Source organism: Pyxicephalus adspersus, chromosome 3, assembly GCF_032062135.1.
Source record: "Pyxicephalus adspersus chromosome 3, UCB_Pads_2.0, whole genome shotgun sequence".
In the NCBI taxonomy this organism is placed as follows: Eukaryota; Metazoa; Chordata; class Amphibia; order Anura; family Pyxicephalidae; genus Pyxicephalus; species Pyxicephalus adspersus.
The window spans coordinates 57,680,812-57,694,705 of record NC_092860.1 but is presented as its reverse complement, the minus strand read 5'-3'; the positions used below and the strand labels follow the sequence as shown (position 1 = coordinate 57,694,705).

Genomic DNA, 13,894 nt, shown 5'->3' with positions numbered 1-13,894 from the left:
TGGTCCTTAATTAGTCTCAGCTCTGACGCCTTGTCCCAGGGTCACAGTCTTCCCCAAGACACTCTGACCGCACGTTTCTGTTCTTCTAAAACCAGACAAGGACCCTCAGCTGTGCGCTAGCTACCGGCCAATTTCTCTGCTTTACTGCAATTTGAAATTGTTCGCTAGCATCTTGTCCCAGAGGCTTGCTCCCGTACTGAGTGGCATTATTCACCCTGATCAAAGTGGTTTCCTACCCTGACGTGAGGCCAGAGACAATACTATACGCACCTTAAACATCATTCACCATGCACATCACATATCAACAGTAAATCTCTGCTAAGGCTCCTTTCCACTGATGCGAAAAAAGCATTTGATAGAGATGACTGGACTTTTCTCTGCACTACCCTGACACATCTAGGCCTGCCCACAAAATTACTATAATGTATAAGAGCTTTGTACTCCTCGCCCAGAACTCCCCCAACCATTCTTACGGCTTGTGCAAACTAACCCCGACATCAAAGGCATACAGATTGGTCTTTATACTGAATATAAAGTAGCTGCCTATGACCTGCTTTTCTTTGTCACCTCGCCAGTTATCTCTCTTCCAAATCTGTTACACGAACTATGCAAATTTTCTGACCTCTCTAACTACAAAATTACCTGCAGATATCAGAGGCTCTGAGCATCACCCTCCCACAGTCCACTAAGGAGGCGTTAATACCCTCTTTCCCTTTTAGATGGGCCACCACCTCCATTTCATATTTGGGCACCCAGATCACCGCGCATTTTTTGGGCATTGTTGATCCTTTTTTTCTGCCGTTATTCAACCAGTTCAAAAAAAGACCTTCAAAAATGGAGACAGATGACTTTTACCTAGTTTGGGAGATGTATTGTAATAAATGTATTGCCCAGACTGTTGTATGTACTGCAGGCCCTCCCAATCCATGTCCTGAGTCATATAATACATAAATTCCACTCATAATTTGTGAAGTTCATTTTGCACTCGGGGATCCCATAAATAAGTATAAAAGTATTGAGGTTCCCCAAGGCTAAGGGAGGTGTTGGGTTTCCGGACCCCGTTATGTACCATCAGGCGATACATTTGTCCAGACTTCTGGACTGGTACACCAATGGTGGTTTAAAACTGTGGGTGGGCTTGGAGGAGGCGTGTTCACCAGTTCCAATTGACTCACTGGTCTGGGCCCCGGCTGCCATGTCCCCCATGCTTCGGCACCCACTAATTGGTGAGACACTTAAGGTAATCTACAAATTCTAAGCCACCCTAAAAACTACCACCTAGCTGTCTCCCCTATCTCCGATATTGGAAATCCGCTGTTGGTTATAGGAAATCCACTATCCCCCATCCTATCCCGTTCTCTGCCTCTCTGTGTTTCAATATATTGTAAAATGGAGATTCTGCCTTCATGTTTGCATGTACTCCTGTTCTGCTATGTTGTTCACATTTTTCTGCTGTTGATTATGTTGACCGCTGTTTGTTTTTTCTTCTGTATGATCCCCGGTTTCTCTCAATAAAAATTATCTAAAAAAAAAAAAAAAGCACAATTCTCATTCTAAAACTTAGTTGTGTGCTGCGCATTTTTATGCACCAATGTGGACCCGCTATGTGCGCGTGAACTGTGTTCTATCGGTTGATAAAGGTATGTATGCATTTATATGTGTGTACATATACATATAAACGAGAAATTTTAGGAAATAATAAGCAAAGAGGCATGTTGCTTAACATGCTTCAAATTGAAAAGATTGTCTAATTCTTCCTATGATTTCAGATGTCATGGGCTTAGCTCAAAGCATTATTCATGCATGATATTGCCTCTGGTTGAAGGAGGAATCCACCTTTATGTGCTTCCACTACCAAGCTGAGGTGAGTAAAGCTACGTACACACTTCCAATTATTATCGTCGGAAAACGAACGACGAACGTTCCTGCACGATATACACGAACGATCGTATAGCACCGATCCTGCACATAGAGGTAACGACACGATAGATATTGTACACACAATAGATACGATCGTTTAAGCGATAGAGGAACTATGTGCACGACAGGAAAGTAAACGGACGTTCGTTCATCACGCATGCTCTGACCATGGACGATCAACGAACGACCGTACACACGAACGATGTTCAACGATCGTCGTCCAATCCGATCCGCCGGTCCGGTCGTTTGTTTCCAGCGACTTTCCTCGTTCGTCGGCGTCGTTGGTTACTTTTTTACGAACGATTTTTTGCCCAATCGATCGTTCGTCGTTCGGTTGGAACGATAAAAATTGGAAGTGTGTATGCACCTTAAGTAAATATATATAGGGCCAAGGTCTAAAATGGCATTTAAATCTGCATCCTGAAAGGCTGTTTGCCACAAAGAGTATTTTTCCCTGGAATTTGATATACTAGTACTATTTGAATTGTGTAAACACCTAAATAATGCATACAATCCAGTATTTAAGGCGCAAAATTAGGTGGAGCAATGACAGAACATCTGTTCCTTTCTAAGAGTGCTTGACCCTGCTTGTGAGCTGATGTAGACTTTTTGATATATATTTTGATATGTAAGAAAAAATCATAAAGTACACTACATATAAGGGTTTTGCCTCATACCAACAAAATACTTTTTTTATCTACACCTTTTGTTTTCCTGGGATCAGGCTTATGACCAACTGACCATTGTTCACCATTTTTGAAATATCAACAATAGGGCTGAGATCAGGCAGCACAGCACAATGAGAAAAAACCTAGAACACTACTACAAATGAACAGAGGAGTTCTGTAGAATAGTGGCAGTAAATATGCTTATTGACAAAATGTCAGACTATGGAAACAACAAATACAAGAAAAAAAGCCCAATAATTCACAAAAGGAATATGTACATAATACATTTAAATGACAATATGACTTTGAGAAAGGGACAAAGGCAATAAGGGGGGTTAAATAACAGTTTGGAGTGGAAACCATGCAAACGTTTCGACTAATTATTTGTGGATAAAATGACAAAACATTGTTTAAGAATTGCTAAACAACAGAAAGCATAATTAGAAACCAGGCACAAAAACATTGCAGCAACAGATGAAGCTAACAATATTGAAGATTACAAAACGTCAAATCAATACATACCATCCAAGCAAACTTACTTGCTTAATCAACGTCACTATGTGCACCAACGTCACTATGTACATGATCCAGTGCCACAAATCCAGTCACTGAGCTGGTATAATTGTATTGTTTTGCTACATTGTGAGGGTCTTATTGTTTTTAATGAAATACACATGGTCATATACCGGTATGCTTTATTAAAATTTTCTACTTGTTTTACCTACATAAGACATGGGCATTCACATTTAATTAGGTATTTAACAGCTGAGGTATCAGATGTAATGTAGTGACAAAGTTTATATATGGCTCCATTGGGTAGCCAAATGCCATTATTTTTACCATTATTGATCCAAATACACTGGCTACATCTAAATGTACTAGGATTATTACTAGGACCCAGAAGTGCACCAACATGTACTAAGGTCTCCTCAAACTGAACAATAATATTGACTACAAATCAACCTGTCTCACAATGAGGAAGCTATACACTGGGTCTGATTTATCAACAGAACGCAAGTCGTATTACTGCGAGCCAGGGCTACCAGTGTATTTGCCTGCCGATTTCCTGCAATGATAAATGAGCAATGGGGTCGAGAACTCGCAATTCAGGAGGATATGTTAACCACCTGGGCGTTACACTGATGTCTAGATTTCTGTACCAAAAGCGTTACACTGTTTTTCATGAAATTTTTTTTTTAAATTTTAGACCTGTAAGTTACAGAAATATGTCCGAGCAAGGGTCTAGTAGATATCAAATCCGATTGTCATACAATGTATGACAATCGGATTGCAATATAACATTTGTTTACATTTAACCACCTGGTGAGAAAAGTTCGGGGTTAACGATAATTGCAACTTTTTTTAGCACGGAAAAGTTCGGGCTTAACGGTTGGGAGGTTAAGCTCAGTCAATAGTGATGTCATTGCAATCAATTAGGGCACACCTGCTCCCTGTTCTGTGCGCATCTACAGTCCATTACAGGTCAAGTTGATGTAACTTTTAGTAAGTTTCATAATTAGTAGCTTCACCTGTTGCTGCAATGTTTTTTTTTGGCCTAGTTTCTAATTCCTGTTTCTGTTGTTTAGCATTTCTTCAGCAATGTTTTGACATTGTATCCACAATTATTAGTACAAATGTATGCATGGTTTCTACTACAAACTGCTACTTGACTGCCTCGTTGCCTTTGTCCCATTCTCAAAGTCACGTTGTCATATATTGATATTTGAATGTACTATGTACACATTCCTTTTAAGACTAATAAATAAGCTGTGGTTTTACTTCAAGATACTTCACCCATATTGATTTGCTGCCACTGTTCTACACAACTCCTCTGTTCATTTGGAGGTGTGTTATAGGTTTATTCTCATTTTACTGTGCTGCCTGATCTTAGCCCTTTTGTATACAAGCACACTTCCACTTGCTGGCCAAACAGGTTGTCAATTAGGTGTTCAGCTCAGTTGCATACTTATTGTAACACACCTGATGGTGATGGAAAGAGGTCCAGGTTGCCAAGCACAACATCAAACCACATTGATTGACAAGCTCACAAGCAGGGTCAAGCTCTCTTAAGTACTGGATTGTATGCATTATTTAGGTGTTTACACGATTCAAATAGTATTAGAATAGAAAACTTTCAGGGACAAATTTACTTAGTGCAAAACATATTTTGTTGCTTTGACAGCTTTCCAGCGTGTTTGTGCAGGTTTGAATGCCATTTTAGACCTTGACCCACTATATATTCACTTCCTCACATCAGCTTGGTAGTGGAAGCACAAGAAAAGTGGATTCCTCCTTTAACCAGAAGCAGTATCATCCACGAATTGGCAGAGATTCACAGCAGAGGGATGTTACTGTCCTGTTAAAAAATAGGTTACATTATTAGTATGTGTTAAGCATGTTAAATCGTGTTTTGTTGGCAACTACATGCTGCTAGATTGTATTTTTCAGGCTTTTCTGGCTGCATAAGCAATGCTTGACCAAATCTGCACTAAATTGCACTCTGTCCCAGTTTGGCAATGTATATTTGGAAAGTGTCACATAAAGGCACAGCTCTTACACAAATATGTCTGCTGTTTAATTTCCCAAAGGAATAAAGTTTACTTGCTAGGACTTAGACTCCCAGGTTTGTTTTCAATACAAACATGATGTGCCCAAATATGTAATGCATACATTGTAAACATATGTAAATACTAACGCGCAAAAGTGTTTGCAATCAGTTCATCCCTGACTCAATGTCCCTCTGTTGTTGTTTTGGAGCTGGAGGCGGGATGTTGGTGCACTTCTGGCTCGAGTTCCTCTGGAATGTCTCAGGTATCACCATGGTGTATGCACAGGTTGTTCAGGATGCAGCATGCCATGATGACTCGGGCAGCTTTCCAGGGTGCGTACAGGTGTTCACCACCAGGCCGTGCCAAGCACAGAAACCGTGCTTTTAGCAGCCAGATGGTGTGCTCCATGACCCCCCAGCTTTTATGCAGAGTCTTGTAATTATGCTCTGCTTCTGTCCGGGGGTGAAGCACCACTGTCATAAGCCATGGAAGCTGCCTGTATCCTTTGTCAGCTGTTAAAAGACAAAAAAAAGAGGTAGTTATTGTTATAGTAAGTGTTCTGTGGGTGCAGTGTAACCCTGGAGTTTGTTACAAAGGTTGCTAAGGGTTGTGCTCTCAGGTCAGTTTAATGCTTTTTGGTTGTTAGGAGCCATTGTTACTACTGACTACCACACTGATGTACTGTAAGCTGTGGGCATTGTAATTATAGTATGGCTTCCGTAAATACCTGAAAGTTAGTTCAAGGGTTCCACCATGGTCACAATACTATACAATATTTATAAACTATTTTAGAAATAATATATTACCTAAAAATATTAAATATATACAATAAAGGTAATAGCTTTGCACACGGCAGTCACTGATTTCTTCTTAATGTTATTAATTCTGACAATATGTTCTTGAGGACCTATGCATAGGGACTTTAAGGTATATGACTACAACTTACCTAGCATCATATAAGGTGTCTTTATGATTTAACTACTGTTAATTGTATTACAGTAATGACAATGTACATTACATATTAGCCAGCCCTCGGGCATTTCTCCCAATTTGAACTTCCGGTAGAGGGCTGTCTGACGCAGGATATAAGCATCATGCCATAAACCTGGGAAATCTGTGCATGCACTCATTATTTTCTTGTTGGCATCACAGATTACTGTGATGTAATGAAACTGCTTCCAGTTTTGAAAGGAGATTTCCTGTTGTTTAGGGGCCCGAATTGCCACATGGGTGCAATCGATGGCCCCCAAAATATTAGGAAATCCTGCTCACCTGAAGAAAGCCATATTTACATTCCTCCACTCCTCAGCTGTGTAAGGGAAATTTTTATATAGTGGGACAAGGTCCACAATGACATTTATGACCTGCATAAACACCCTGAAAACTGTAGGCTGACTTGGGCCACAAACTAAGGCAGTGGTAGTTTGGAAGGATCCCCTTCCTAAAATAAAGAAAGTGGCCAGGAGTATGGCCATTCCTGGCTCAGCTTGTGTTCTTTTTTGTTTTTGGAGCAATTTTAACTTCCAGTATATTGTATAGGTTCTGGGTGACATGACTAGGGATGAGCGAGCGAGATTTGTAAATTCGATTGCATGGCGAATTGGGCCTTTCTTGCTTACCGAACATGTAAGCTAGAACGGCCTTGGCTGTCAAATTAGAATTTTTCAGGACCTGCAAAAGCAATCGGGGGAGCTGAGCTGACAGCTCCGCTCCCCTGATTGCTCTTGCAGGCCTACCAGAGATTCTCTATCCAGGAACATAGGAGTCCCGCAGCTGTGCTCATCAATGAATGTAGCCGTAGGAATCATCCTGTGATGATTCCCACAGCTACCTTCATTAGCACAGGCGCGGGAATCCTCCTGTCAGTGTGCGATCCCTGGGCACTAGAGGTTAAATGAGGAAAGGGCTCCCCATTCATCATCTCTAGTGCTCTCTGATTGGCTGAGGAAAGGTAAACCCTGATGATGCTTGAGCTGTCATCAGGGTTTACCTTTCCTCAGCCAATCAGGGATTTCCTCGAACTTCCGATGGGTCCACGAAATTTCGGCAAACCGATTTTGCGGGCCCATTGTAAGTTCGAGGACATTTTCGCGATACTGGCAGACACTTCTCCCTTATACCTAGACATGACGGGACAGGCAGACAGGCACTTTGATATCATAGTTCTGCATGTCATCCAGGTTGGTCCGCTCTCCAAAAACCTGTGGGTCCCAGGCCCGTTCAACAACATTGGAAGCTGCTGCTCCTCAGCTTGTTGGCTAGATGTAGCTTCTTTTGCAGCAACATACAATGTTGAAGTCGCGGCCACAATGGCACTAGCCAAAAGTACAAGCTCATTCTCCTCCATAATTATAAACCCCACAATACGCGAATGCCTAGGCGCATACATTACGCATGCTGGTACCCATGCATATACGTACGCATACTGTCATAGCCGTGCGCATGTCACTGCAGCCCTATTAATTTTCACAGACCTTCTGCTTGCAACATTTCAGAAGCCTTACAGAGAGTAAAAAAAAGATATTTAGGGTAAAAATCAGCCTTTTACTTTATTATTCAAAAATGTGTTTTTTGTGTTGTCCCATAACTTTATTTCTTTTTGCCTCCTAGGACCATATATTGGCCACAGCCTGCCAACACCACCACCACCACTGGCCGCAACACTATAACTACCACCCCGGGGCATTCTCCCTCAGGCAAACTAGATTGCCTAGACAAGCAGGCCAAGCAACATTTAGGCCCCTGGGCCCTCAACCTGGTAGCTCAGCCAGTTTGAGGCAGCCCAGGGATTCTGCTGCCAAGGCAACCAGCTTCACTCCCGAGCAAAATGCAGCCCTCATGGAGTCCTACATACAACATTTTCCGCGACTCTGTGGGGGCTTGCACTCCCAGACCTCCCATGCTGAAAAAACAGCAACTCTGGAAGGATATTGCCAGGAGGGCTAATGCAGTGGGCAGTACACAACGGAACATTAGCCAGTGTCAAAAGCGTTTGAGTGACATCTTCGGACACATCAAAGGGGTCCTGGGCACAGGGGCTGTAAGGAGTTGGACATATCCCCAAAACATTCTGCAGTGGCTCAGGGAGTATAAAGATTAGCGTTGCCATTCATTGGGCCAGAAATGTTGGTAGGGGTGGACTACCGGGATGACTCTGATGCTTGGCAACCATGTGAATTCAATTCTTTTTACATTATCTAATTACAACATTTTTTTTGGCTATTTTTTGAGATTGCAACAGTTTAGTAATTTGAATTTATGCCAAAATTGGGTTGTGTTTTTCCTTTCTTTTCGTTTGGGGCGAAATCTGAGATCATTTTTGTTAGTTGAGCTGTTTTTTGTATTTTTGCATTCTTTTTACTTGCATACTTGCACAAATGATCTTTTATAGTCAAGCCCAATCTATTTCTTTTTTTTTTTTGGTTTATTTAACAGATTCACATCTACAGGAGGAGATCGTTGAGCCACTGCAAAGAGGCCTGGAGGAGCTTTGTGTGTGTGTTCAGCCATCTAAAAGCTAAAACGGAACCTTCTATCTCTCTGTAATTTTTTTTTTCATTTAATTAAAATTGACTCCAATTTCTGCATGATTCTAAAATTTTGGGTTGCCTTAGCTAAATATTGTGAACTTTAGATATGTGAAGATTTGTCTACACATTCACTCATTATAATGTCATATATCACGTGCCTTTGCAGAACATCAGTGTCTGGTTTGTGGTTCTGCAGAATGTTTACGGGCTGCATCCACTGTGGAGGTGGGCAAGAACTGGTCCATTTGTATTTTTTTGGTATGGGTTGGGGGGAATGAACATTTCCCAATATGTTCCATTTGTCTTTTTACGGTCCCTCAGGTGTCCATTTCACACCAGAAGAGGAAATGCCTGAGGTTTCTGTAAGCTATCCATGTTGAATGTTTGGGTTATGAAGAGATGTGTATAGATTTGCCTAACATTTTGAGTAAGATTTGTCTAAAATTTTGTGTAACATTTGTTGGTGTTCCAATGTCAGGATGCCGTCTGCATAAAGTCATGGTGACCCCCAAAATTAGGGTATTTCTTTTTTTATGTATTTTTTATCCACCCAGTGGATGCACGTAGATTGGGTAAAGCCAGTGTGGGCAGCTTTCAAGCCTCAATCAGAGGCTGGTTTGCCATTGTGATGGAGTGGCGGAGTCAAGGATAGCTGCCCCAAGTTCAAATGATTTGGGACAGGTCCATACACTCCTACATGAAAATATAAACCAGAATCGGCAGGACTGGGAAATCAACCAACAACATCTGGCGGGCATGTATAGTCTTTTTCAGGAACAAAACCAACAAAGACATTATGACAGGCAGTGTCTGATTGAATTAGTCCAACAACAATCGACCACTTTGGATGCCTACATGGTCCGAGTTTACCATGTCTGTAATATGTTAAGTGAATCCCTGGGCCAATAATCTCAAGTAAACCAGGCGGTTCTTCACATGCTGGGTTGGCAAATCCCAAGAGCTCCAGCTCCTGCAGGCCCCCTGGCTCTATGAGCTCCTGTAGGCCCACCTCCAGCTTCTGTACGCCCGTCCCAACATCACATCGAGGTCAAGCTGGCCTGGTGAGTGGGCCCGCGGCTGTGCCAGGTGAGACATTATTCCTGTCTTATTCTTCAACAAAATAACATCACTAAATGTTTTCAGGACTCAATGACACCTACAGTGTTTGAGTTCTCCTGCGTGAAAACATTTGTTTGGATAAAATAGCCTAATCTTTATTTTGTGTTTGCCCAATGTCCACAGGTTAGTGTACCTCACAATTATTCAACACTTCACCTATATAAGTTTTTGATGTGGCCAAAGTGCAGTGCTCAAAATGCAGTTTTGCTGTCTCCTCCCAGAATAATGTGAAAGTTTGTAAATGTGGCTCAAAATGATTCTAATCAAGCATGAAGTCTCAACTCAATACTCTACTAGTATTGCTGTAGTGACCTTAAAAAAAACTAAAAATTAACACCAAAAACATGATTGCATCTTTGTTCACTAAATGAGCACAAATCTAGTTATGTCTAGGGACCAAATATGGCACACCTCACTTCTCTGACACTTGCCTCCAACAGATAAATGTGCTTGCTAATTGGCCAACTACATTTCTGTTGTTTAAACCAACATACTAATGTATTCAGCTGTGTATTGTATTCAAAATGTATTTTTGAATGATGTTACAATCCAATTAATTTTGAAGTGGACATATCTAACATACCCAACTATGTTACTTTTAAGGTCACATGATATGTTTGAAGAGTTGAACAGAGAGGAATGCAGGAATGGTGGCAACTCTTCCATCTTCAAAACAGGTTGGTGTAGGATAAGAGCATGTTAGATATTTTACTGTTACATAGTTACATACTAGGTTAGGTTGAAAAAATACATAAGTCCATCAAGTTCAACCACTAGGGAAATAAACATATCCCAGATATACCACCCTATAAGACATAGTTGGTCCAGAGTAAGACAAAAAAAAAAAACCCTGGTACAACTTGCTTCAACAGGGGAAAAAAATTCCTTCCTGATTCCATGAGGCAATCGGATGTTCCCTGGATCAACAGTGACTGTTATTTTTACTTTAAAGCCTTAATACCCAGTTATATTCTGTGCTTCTAGAAAAACATCCAGCTTTTTCTTAAAGCAATCTATAGTATTCGCTGAAACTACTTCCTGAGGGAGCCGATTCCACATTTTCACAGACCATACAGTGAAGAATCCCTTCCTTATTCGGAGCTTAAACTTTTTTTCCTCCAGATGCAAAGAGTGCCCTCGTGATCTTTGTAATGATCTCAAAGTGAATAATGGGAAAGAGAGTTCTCTATATGGGTTCTTATATATTTATGGAGAGTTCTTATATATTTATACAGGGTGATCATATCCTCCCTTAAACGTCTCTTCTCAAGGGAGAATAGATTCAGTTCAGCTTCAAACAACCATTGTGTAAAAACTGTTTTTTTGGGGGGGTTTTTGTTTTGTAAAAGAGAACCATGGATGTCAGGGCAAGCCTGCAAGGTTTTATTTTTAATGTATGACTTGTGTGTTTTGAAACAAAAAAAACAAAAAAAAAATATTGCTTTTAGTTTTTTTCCAAATTTTTTTTTTATTCTTCCCCCAACAATAATTTTTAAAACCAAAATAAATATATTAAGCATATTAAAAAAATTTGAAAATAAAAACTTTTTCAAAACATATTTTCAAATTTTTTTTTAATTAAATTGTTTTGGGCGGTTTTAAAACTAGTAGCGCTTGGGCATACCCTGAGGAGGGGCCATCCTCAGCTGACGCTCCGAATGGCAGACATCTTCTTGTGAAGCCAATACAGACTCTCCTGTCCACTTCCTGGTGGGTGAAGAAAAAACAAAGAATATATTAACCAGAAGAATTTGTGAAAACATTTAAGAAAAGTACTGTTCTTGTAAAAACCAAAATTAAACTAGAAACTTAGAAGGAGGATATCTGCAATGTCGCTGGGGTGGGGATGGGAACTCCCTAGGGCTGGCTGCCTCCATCAAGCTGGAACTGACTGTGTATGTGGAGGGAGACCAAAAACATTAGAGAGGTAAGTACCGAGCAAATGTAATAGTATATTACGCAGCTAGTACTTAAATTGCACCGTGCTAAAGAATGCAAGTTATGTTATCTCATCAAGTTATGACTGTTTTGCTGTTTACACCAAGCAAAACAAGAAAGAAAGCTGATTCCTGGGGTCAAGATAATTATGGCAATGAAAGTAAAGGGATGCAGTTTGGTGTCAATGAAGGTTGTGGCTTTTCACAAGGGACAAACTTGGCTAAATGACGTTTACCTTTGGCTTCTGTTAAAAGCTGCCTGGACATGAAGCTAATGATACACTCATAATGATACTTATTGGAGCTAGGCCTAACAAACTATATCCTAGTTTATATTCATGGTCCTAAAGGAATGTTCACAATATAGAAAATATAGAAATACTTACATTCAGATGGAGACCTTCTGTCCTCTGGAGGAGGTGGTGGCAAGGCCACTCCAATAGCTGTAGGTTCAAAATAAACACCATAAGTAAAAGTGGGTGGACCGGATTAAAGTAGATTTTTGTAAAATTAGTCAAGGATAACAGATTAATGCTCAATTTCTAACAGATACTTTTTGACTATGTTCAAAAATTGGGCTTAAACATTTGCCAGTAAGGTACAACTGAACAACTCATATCTATTTGTATTCATGCTAGCCAACAACCTAGAAAGAATCTTCATTTGATGCATGATTAATGACTAGAAGCTACATGAAATCATGCTTGATCCTTGTAATTGTAAGTAAAAATGGTGAAAGTAGTGTAAGAATGTGTTTTATTGAAACATTTTACCCAAAAGGTTGATATAAGATTAGTTTCCCCGGCTGCCTCCTGTCCCTCGTCTTCGGGCTCCTGCCCAGTGGCAGGCTCCTCCTCCGCGCCGGACGACCCCTCCGCTCTGGACTCCCCTCCTCTACCTCCTGTGGCAGGGCCAACAAACAGTTCTAAGGCCAGACAATACTACCTTCCACAACCATAAAACATTCTAAAACACCGCCCCTTAACAAGAGGAGAAGACAAAATGCAATACTTACCAGACAGTATGTGGTCCCCCACTTTGTGGAGGAAATCTAGTCTTCTTCGCTTCAGGTCGCTCCAAACATGCTGGATTTGGCTCACAGTTGGGCGCGTACCTGCAGGGGTCCAGAGCCTGTCTGCCAGCCTCTCCACAATCGGCTGCTTGGCGTAAATCGACGGCTACTGATCGTTCTTTATTTTCTTCTCCAAGATGTAAACTCTCTTCATCCTGTTTCAGTTTGAGCGAAGAATAAGTTCCAGACATACATACAATCTAGGGGAAAAAATATTAGCACTGTTGCATTATGTCTGAAAATGCGCCACATGTTTATGTATTTTGTTCCCACTGGAAGAACAAAAAAAGGGGAGAAATACCCCTATGTGCGACAGTTGAATGATGTGCCTTCCCAAAAATTTGGATTGTGGTTTCATCTATCTAGAGCAGCGGTCCCCAACCTTTTTGGCCCCAGGGACCGGTTTCACGGAAGCAAATTTCTCTGAGGACCGGGATTTCTATTGTTACTACATTGAAATCTATACAAAGAAACTTATACAACTTACCATAATGCAGAGTCAGTGGGATGCTTGTGCTTGTTTTCCCGCAGCAAGAATATCCCATCTGGGGGGGATTGGAGACAGTGACACGCGAAGAGTCTTGCTTATGTCCAATCTATTTCGTAATTTTGTTTTTGTTGCTATCACTGCAGAAAACCCTGCTTCACAGAGATACGATGTAGGAAATGGTAGGAGACTTTTCAGAGCTTTTGTGGAAATCTGAGGATATTCTGCCTTGATTTTAATCCAAAATGTATGTAGATTTGAAGTGGATGGTGGTTGGGTGCCGCTTCGTTTTCAATCATGGATGATGTACTCGCGGCCCACTGAAAACACCGCCGCGGACCGGTAGTGGGCCGCGGCCCGGTGGTTGGGGACCGCTGATCTAGAGGATATTCTCCCAGAAGGCTTCCACTATCCTCCGCAGACAAAGAGAGTTTCCAGCCTTGCTTGATAGCTAGGAGGCTAATTAGTGCTCTTCAAATGATCTAGCTAGGATTCGGCTTAGTGGGGTAGAATCATGAAATTTTTTTCAGAATCGTATACACACACACATCTAAAAATGTGTATGTACAAAGTTGTCAGCAGCCCCCTTTTAGTGGGTGGAGCGCCCGGCTG

At 41.1% G+C, this 13,894-nt stretch overlaps 1 long non-coding RNA gene across 1 annotated transcript; it reads right to left on the bottom strand.

The window, feature by feature from the left end:
- Window positions 1–11,228: 11,228 nt before the first annotated feature.
- Window positions 11,229–13,540, bottom strand: LOC140327723 (uncharacterized). The gene is made up of 3 exons (XR_011920087.1): window positions 12,497–13,540; window positions 12,110–12,166; window positions 11,229–11,493 (listed from the first exon to the last, which is right to left on the bottom strand). It is a non-coding gene; the product is annotated as an uncharacterized lncRNA (long non-coding RNA).
- Window positions 13,541–13,894: the final 354 nt, after the last annotated feature.